Here is a 9,538-nt window from a genome sequence, read left to right as displayed (position 1 = left end):
TGAAGTGCTATTGTGATTCCGAACTGTAATTGTGACCTCGAGCCTAGACTTGCAGTTGTGATTCCAAACGGGAATTGAGGCCTCTGACTGGAACTATGACCCCGGAGCCTTGAGCTGCAGTACTGATTCCAAACAGCTATTGCGTCCTCAGACTGCAGTTGTGACTTCGAGCCTTGAATTTTAGTTGTGATTATAAAACCGTATTGTGGCCTCAGACTGGAATTGTGATCTCGAGCCTTGAACTGCAATTGTGATTCCAAACAAGAATTGTGACCTCAGACTGGATTTGTGACCTCGAGCCTTGAACTACAATTGGATTTCAAACAGGAATTGGGGCCTCAGACTGGAATTGTGATCTCGAGACTTGAAATGCAATTGTGAATCCAAACAGGATTCATGAACTCTGACTGGAAATGTGACCTCGAGCCTTGAACATCAATTGTGATTCCAAACAGGAATTGTGTCCTCATACTGGAATTGTGGCCTCATGACTTAAAATGCAAATGTGATTTGAAACCGGAATTGTGACCTCAAGCCTTGAAATGCAATTGTGATTCCAAACTGGAATTGTGAACTCAAGCCTTGAACTGCAATTGTGATTGCAAACCGGAATTGTGACCTCGAGCTTGAATAGCAGTTGTGATTCCAAACGGGAATTGTGGCCTCAGACTGCAATTGTGATCTTGACCCTTGAACTGCAAATGTGATTCCAAACGGGATTAGTGACCACACACGGAATTTGTGACCAAGAGATTTGAGCTGCAGTTGTGATACCAAACCGATATTGGGACCTCAGACAGGAATTGTGTTCTCCAGCCTCGTACTGCAATTGTGATTCCAAACTGGAATTGTGACCTAAGACTGGAATCGTGACCTCAAGACATGAGCTGCAGCTCTGATTCCAAACGGGAATTGTGGCCTCAGACTGGAATGGTGACCCCGAGACTTGAACAGCACTTGTGATTCCAAACCGGAATTGTGACGGCAGACTGGAATTGAGACCTCGAGCTTTGAACTGCAATTGTGATTCCAAACAGAAACTATGACCTCAGAGAGTAGTTGTGACCTCATTCTATGAACTGCTATTGTGATTCCAAACTGTAATAGTGACCTCGAGCCTTGAACTCCAGTTGTGATTCCAAACTGGAATTGTGACCTCAGACTGGAATTGTGACCTCGAGCCTTGAACGGCAGTTGTGAGTCCAACTGGGAATTGGGGCCTCAGACTGGAATTGTGACTCCTAGCCATGATCTGCAGTACTGATTCCAAACGGGAATTGGGGCCTCAGACTGGAATTTTGATCTCGAGACAGGAATAGCAGTTGTGATTCCAAACAGGAATCGTGGCCTCAGACTGGAAATGTGACAACTAGGCTTGAGCTGCAGTTGTGATACCATACCGGAATTGAGTCTTCAGACTGGAATCGTCACCTCGAGCAATGTAGAGCAGTTACGATTCAGAGCCGGAATTGGGACCTCAGACTGGAACAGTGACTTCAAACCTTGAAATGAAGTTGTGATTCCAAAGCGGAATTGTGGCCTCAGACTTGAATTGTGACCCTGAGCCTTGTGCTGCATTTGTGATACCAAACCGGAATTGGGTCCTCAGACTGGAATCGTGATCTCGAGACATGAACATCAGTTGTGATTCCAACACGAAATTGGGGGCTCAGACTGGAATTGTGATCTCGAGCCTTGAACTGCCATTGTGATTTCAAATCGGAATTGGGTCCTCACACTGGAATAGTGACCTCGAGACAGGATCAGCAGTTGTGATTCCAAACGGGAACTGTGGCCTCAGACTTGAATTCTGACCCTGAGCCTTGTGCTGCAGTTGTGATTCCAAACGGGAATTGAGACCTCAGCCTGGCATTGTGATCTCAAGCCTTGAACTGCAATTGTGATTCCAAACCGGAATTGTGACCGCAGACTGGAATTGAGACCTCGAGCTTTGAACTGCAATTGTGATTCCAAACAGAAACTATGACCTCCGAGAGTAATTGTGACCTCATTCTATGAACTGCTATTGTGATTTCAAACAGGAATTGTGACCTCGAGCCTTGAACTGCAGTACTGATTCCAAACAGGACTTGTGGCCTCAGACTGGAATTGTGATCTCGAGACAGGAATAGCAGTTGTGATTCCAAACAGGAATCGTGGCCTCAGACTGAAATGTGACAACTAGGCTTGAGCTGCAGTTGTGATACCATACCGGAATTGAGTCTTCAGACTGGAATCATCACCTCGAGCAATGTAGAGCAGTTACGATTCAGAGCCGGAATTGGGACCTCAGACTGGAACTGTGACTTCGAACCTTGAAATGAAGTTGTGATTCCAAAGCGGAATTGTGGCCTCAGACTTGAATTGTGACCCTGAGCCTTGTGCTGCATTTGTGATACCAAACCGGAATTGGGTCCTCAGACTGGAATCGTGATCTCGAGACATGAACATCAGTTGTGATTCCAAACAGGAATATTGACCTAAGACTGGAATTGTGATTTCATTCCATGAACTGCTATTGTGAATCCAAACTGTAATTGTGTCCTCGATCCTTGAACTGCAGTTGTGATTCCAAACGGGAATTGTGACCTCGATCCTTGAACTGCAGTTGTGATTCCAAACGGGAATTGTGACCTCAGTCTGGCATTGTGATCTCAAGCCTTGAACTGCAATTGTGATTCCAAACCGGAATTGTGACCGCAGACTGGAATTGAGACCTCGAGCTTTGAACTGCAATTGTGATTCCAAACAGAAATTATGACCTCAGAGAGTAATTGTGACCTCATTCCATGAACTGCTATTGTGATTCCAAACAGGAATTGTGACCTCGAGCCTTGAACTCCAGTTGTGATTCCAAACCGGAATTGTGACCTCAGACTGGAATTGTGACCTCGAGCCTTGAACGGCAGTTGTGAGTCCAACTGGGAATTGGGGCCTCAGACTGGAATTGTGACTCCTAGCCATGATCTGCAGTACTGATTCCAAACAGGAATTGGGGCCTCAGACTGGAATTGTGATCTCGAGACAGGAATAGCAGTTGTGATTCCAAACGGGAATCGTGGCCTCAGACTGGAAATGTGACAACTAGGCTTGAGCTGCAGTTGTGATACCATACCGGAATTGAGTCTTCAGACTGGAATCGTCACCTCGAGCAATGTAGAGCAGTTACGATTCAGAGCCGGAATTGGGACCTCAGACTGGAACAGTGACTTCAAACCTTGAAATGAAGTTGTGATTCCAAAGCGGAATTGTGGCCTCAGACTTGAATTGTGACCCTGAGCCTTGTGCTGCATTTGTGATACCAAACCGGAATTGGGTCCTCAGACTGGAATCGTGATCTCGAGACATGAACATCCGTTGTGATTCCAACACGGAATTGGGGGCTCAGACTGGAATTGTGACCTCGAGCCTTGAATGGCAATTGTGAGTCCAACTGGGAATTGTGGCCTCAGACTGGAATTGTGACCCCGAGCCTTGAGCTGCACTTGTGATTCCAAACCAGTATAGGGTCATCAGACTAGAATCGTGTCTTCGAGCCTTGAACTTTAGTAGTGTTTCCTGACAGGATTTGGGGCCTAAGACTGGAATTGTGATCTTGAGAGTTGAAATGCAATTGTGATTCCAAACAGGATTCATGAACTCTGACTGGAATTGTGACCTCGAGCATTGAACATCAATCGTGATTCCCAACATGAATTCTATCCTCATACTGGAATTGTGGCCTCAAGACTTAAAATGCAAATGTGATTTCAAACTGGAATTGTGAACTCAAGCCTTGAAATGCAATTGTGATTGCAAACCGGAATTGTGAAATCAAGCCTTGAACTGCTAATGTGATTCCAAACCGGAATTGTGACCTCAGACTGGAATTGTGATCTCGACCCTTGAACTGCAAATTTGATTCCAAACGGGATTTGTGACCACACACTGAATTTGTGACCTAGAGATTTGAGCTGCAGTTGTGATACCAAACCGAGATCGGGACCTCAGACTGGAATTGTGTTCTCCAGCCTTGTACTGCAATTGTGATTACAAAACCGGAATTGGGCACTCAGACAGGAATTGTGATCTCAAGCCTTGAACTGCAATTTTGATTCCAAACTGGAATTGTGACCACAGACTGGATTTGTGGACTCGAGCTTTGAAGTGCAATTGAGATTCCAAACAGAAATTATGACCTCAGAGAGTAATTGTGACCTCATTCCATGAACTGCTATTGTGATTCCAAACTGTAATAGTGACCTCGAGCCTTGAACTCCAGTTGTGATTCCAAACTGGAATTGTGACCTCAGACTGGAATTGTGACCTCGAGCCTTGAACGGCAGTTGTGAGTCCAACTGGGAATTGGGGCCTCAGACTGGAATTGTGACTCCTAGCCATGATCTGCAGTACTGATTCCAAACGGGAATTGGGGCCTCAGACTGGAATTGTGATCTCGAGACAGGAATAGCAGTTGTGATTCCAAACAGGAATCGTGGCCTCAGACTGGAAATGTGACAACTAGGTTTGAGCTGCAGTTGTGATACCATACCGGAATTGAGTCTTCAGACTGGAATCGTCACCTCGAGCAATGTAGAGCAGTTACGATTCAGAGCCGGAATTGGGACCTCAGACTGGAACAGTGACTTCAAACCTTGAAATTAAGTTGTGATTCCAAAGCGGAATTGTGGCCTGTCCTAGGGTGATGTTATGGTTTTTCTATCTCCAATCGTGTGTCCTGATTATGTTTGGTATTATGTCCTGTGCTTCCAGGACTGAGTCTGAGAGTGAAGCTTTGTTTTGTCTTGTTATCAGCCGGCTCACCTCCCCCATGGTCTATGTTTAGGAGAGGTTTTAGCTCGGCTTGCTTGCTTGCTTGCTTGCTTGCTTGCTTGCCTGCTTGCTCGCTTCTGCCTTTTTCTTTCCTTCGCTTTGCCCTTGCTTTCTGCTTATTAGTTAGTTCAGCTAGGCAGTCCAACTTTTTCCCTGGACTGTTTTCTCTTCCACCCCGTCCCCTCCCTCTCCTGGATACCATCTGAACGGACGGGGACCTGGGAACCCCAAGAAACACCGGGAGGCTACACTTTGTCACCTGCAGCAGTCATCCCCAGCGCCAGAGACTGATAACTGAGCGACAACTCGCCAGAGAGACTGAGTTTGTCATCCCTTCAGAACGGTGAAAGAGTTTTTTTTGTCAGCTGGTGTTGTCTTTTTTCCCTGTGCTGGGGAGTGTCTTGCTTGTTAAATAAACAGGTTTTTTCTCCCACTCTTCTCCGAGGAAATTCTTCCCGAACCCGGTGGGGTGGGGGGGGGGAGGAGTCGTGGGGTTTGCTGTCTGGGGGCTCCTTCTGGAGGTTTTCCCCCAAATTTGCCCAAAACCAGGACAGGCCTCAGACTTGAATTGTGACCCTGAGCCTTGTGCTGCATTTGTGATTCCAAACGGGAATTGTGACCTCAGCCTGGCATTGTGATCTCAAGCCTTGAACTGCAATTGTGATTCCAAACCGGAATTGTGACCGCAGACTGGAATTGAGACCTCGAGCTTTGAACTGCAATTGTGATTCCAAACAGAAATTATGACCTCAGAGAGTAATTGTGACCTCATTCCATGAACTGCTATTGTGATTCCAAACAGGAATTCTGACCTCGAGCCTTGAACTGCAGTACTGATTCCAAACAGGACTTGGGGCCTCAGACTGGAATTGTTATCTCGAGACAGGAATAGCAGTTGTGATTCCAAACAGGAATCGTGGCCTCAGACTGGAAATGTGACAACTAGGCTTGAGCTGCAGTTGTGATACCATACCGGAATTGAGTCTTCAGACTGGAATCGTCACCTCGAGCAATGTAGAGCAGTTACGATTCAGAGCCGGAATTGGGACCTCAGACTGGAACTGTGACTTCGAACCTTGAAATTAAGTTGTGATTCCAAAGCGGAATTGTGGCCTCAGACTTGAATTGTGACCCTGAGCCTTGTGCTGCATTTGTGATACCAAACCGGAATTGGGTCCTCAGACTGGAATCGTGATCTCGAGACATGAACATCCGTTGTGATTCCAACACAGAATTGGGGGCTCAGACTGGAATTGAGACCTCGAGCTTTGAACTGCAATTGTGATTCCAAACAGAAACTATGACCTCAGAGAGTAATTGTGACCTCATTCCATCAACTGCTATTGTGATTCCAAACTGTAATAGTGACCTCGATCCTTGAACTGCAGTTGTGATTCCAAACGGGAATTGTGGCCTCAGACTGGAATTGTGACCCCGAGCCTTGAGCTGCACTTGTGATTCCAAACCAGTATAGGGTCATCAGACTAGAATTGTGTCTTCGAGCCTTGAACTTTAGTAGTGTTTCCTGACAGGATTTGGGGCCTAAGACTGGAATTGTGAGCTTGAGAATTGAAATGCAATTGAGATTCCAAACAGGATTCATGAACTCTGACTGGAATTGTGACCTCGAGCATTGAACATCAATCGTGATTCCCAACATGAATTCTATCCTCATACTGGAATTGTGGCCTCAAGACTTAAAATGCAAATGTGATTTCAAACTGGAATTGTGACCTCAAGCCTTGAAATGCAATTGTTATTTCAAACCGGAATTGTGAAATCAAGCCTTGAACTGCTAATGTGATTCCAAACCGGAATTGTGACCTCAGACTAGAATTGTGACCTCGAGCCTTGAATAGCAGTTTTGATTCCAAACGGGAATTGTGGCCTCAGACTGGAATTGTGATCTCGAGCCTTGAACTGCAAATGTGATTCCAAACGGGATTTGTGACCACACACTGAATTTGTGACCTAGAGATTTGAGCTGCAGTTGTGATACCAAACCGAGATCGGGACCTCAGACTGGAATTGTGTTCTCCAGCCTTGTACTGCAATTGTGATTACAAAACCGGAATTGGGGACTCAGACAGGAATTGTGATCTCAAGCCTTGAACTGCAATTTTGATTCCGAACTGGAATTGTGACCGCAGACTGGATTTGTTGCCTCGAGCTTTGAAGTGCAATTGAGATTCCAAACAGAAATTATGACCTCAGCGAGTAATTGTGACCTCATTCCATGAACTGCTCTTGTGATTCCAAACTGTAATAGTGACCTCGAGCCTTGAATTGCAGTTGTGATTCGAAATGGAAATTGTGGCCTCAGACTGGAATTGTGACCGCGAGACATGAACAGCAGTTGTGATTACAAAACGGAATTGGGGGCTCAGACTGGAATTGTGATCTCGAGCCTTGAACTGCCATTGTGATTCCAAACAGGAATTGTGACCTCAGACTGGAATTGTGACCTTGAACCCTGAACTGCAATTGTGATTCCAATCGGAAATTTTGACCTCAGACACTAATGGTGATCTCACGCCTTGAAGTGCTATTGTGATTCCGAACTGTAATTGTGACCTCGAGCCTAGACTTGCAGTTGTGATTCCAAACGGGAATTGAGGCCTCTGACTGGAACTATGACCCCGGAGCCTTGAGCTGCAGTACTGATTCCAAACAGCTATTGCGTCCTCAGACTGCAGTTGTGACTTCGAGCCTTGAATTTTAGTTGTGATTATAAAACCGTATTGTGGCCTCAGACTGGAATTGTGATCTCGAGCCTTGAACTGCAATTGTGATTCCAAACAAGAATTGTGACCTCAGACTGGATTTGTGACCTCGAGCCTTGAACTACAATTGGATTTCAAACAGGAATTGGGGCCTCAGACTGGAATTGTGATCTCGAGACTTGAAATGCAATTGTGAATCCAAACAGGATTCATGAACTCTGACTGGAAATGTGACCTCGAGCCTTGAACATCAATTGTGATTCCAAACAGGAATTGTGTCCTCATACTGGAATTGTGGCCTCATGACTTAAAATGCAAATGTGATTTGAAACCGGAATTGTGACCTCAAGCCTTGAAATGCAATTGTGATTCCAAACTGGAATTGTGAACTCAAGCCTTGAACTGCAATTGTGATTGCAAACCGGAATTGTGACCTCGAGCTTGAATAGCAGTTGTGATTCCAAACGGGAATTGTGGCCTCAGACTGCAATTGTGATCTTGACCCTTGAACTGCAAATGTGATTCCAAACGGGATTAGTGACCACACACGGAATTTGTGACCAAGAGATTTGAGCTGCAGTTGTGATACCAAACCGATATTGGGACCTCAGACAGGAATTGTGTTCTCCAGCCTCGTACTGCAATTGTGATTCCAAACTGGAATTGTGACCTAAGACTGGAATCGTGACCTCAAGACATGAGCTGCAGCTCTGATTCCAAACGGGAATTGTGGCCTCAGACTGGAATGGTGACCCCGAGACTTGAACAGCACTTGTGATTCCAAACCGGAATTGTGATGGCAGACTGGAATTGAGACCTCAAGCTTTGAACTGCAATTGTGATTCCAAACAGAAACTATGACCTCAGAGAGTAGTTGTGACCTCATTCTATGAACTGCTATTGTGATTCCAAACTGTAATAGTGACCTCGAGCCTTGAACTCCAGTTGTGATTCCAAACTGGAATTGTGACCTCAGACTGGAATTGTGACCTCGAGCCTTGAACGGCAGTTGTGAGTCCAACTGGGAATTGGGGCCTCAGACTGGAATTGTGACTCCTAGCCATGATCTGCAGTACTGATTCCAAACGGGAATTGGGGCCTCAGACTGGAATTTTGATCTCGAGACAGGAATAGCAGTTGTGATTCCAAACAGGAATCGTGGCCTCAGACTGGAAATGTGACAACTAGGCTTGAGCTGCAGTTGTGATACCATACCGGAATTGAGTCTTCAGACTGGAATCGTCACCTCGAGCAATGTAGAGCAGTTACGATTCAGAGCCGGAATTGGGACCTCAGACTGGAACTGTGACTTCAAACCTTGAAATTAAGTTGTGATTCCAAAGCGGAATTGTGGCCTCAGACTTGAATTGTGACCCTGAGCCTTGTGCTGCATTTCTGATACCAAACCGGAATTGGGTCCTCAGACTGGAATCGTGATCTCGAGACATGAACATCCGTTGTGATTCCAACACGAAATTGGGGGCTCAGACTGGAATTGTGATCTCGAGCCTTGAACTGCCATTGTGATTTCAAATCGGAATTGGGTCCTCACACTGGAATAGTGACCTCGAGACAGGATCAGCAGTTGTGATTCCAAACGGGAATTGTGGCCTCAGACTTGAATTCTGACCCTGAGCCTTGTGCTGCAGTTGTGATTCCAAACGGGAATTGAGACCTCAGCCTGGCATTGTGATCTCAAGCCTTGAACTGCAATTGTGATTCCAAACCGGAATTGTGACCGCAGACTGGAATTGAGACCTCGAGCTTTGAACTGCAATTGTGATTCCAAACAGAAATTATGACCTCAGAGAGTAATTGTGACCTCATTCTATGAACTGCTATTGTGATTTCAAACAGGAATTGTGACCTCGAGCCTTGAACTGCAGTACTGATTCCAAACAGGACTTGTGGCCTCAGACTGGAATTGTGATCTCGAGACAGGAATAGCAGTACTGATTCCAAACAGGAATCGTGGCCTCAGACTGGAATTGTGATCTCGAGAC

The sequence above is a fragment of the Sturnus vulgaris genome, unplaced genomic scaffold, assembly GCF_052056855.1.
Source record: "Sturnus vulgaris isolate bStuVul1 unplaced genomic scaffold, bStuVul1.hap1 Scaffold_379, whole genome shotgun sequence".
In the NCBI taxonomy this organism is placed as follows: Eukaryota; Metazoa; Chordata; class Aves; order Passeriformes; family Sturnidae; genus Sturnus; species Sturnus vulgaris.
Note: the sequence above shows the minus strand (reverse complement) of the source record.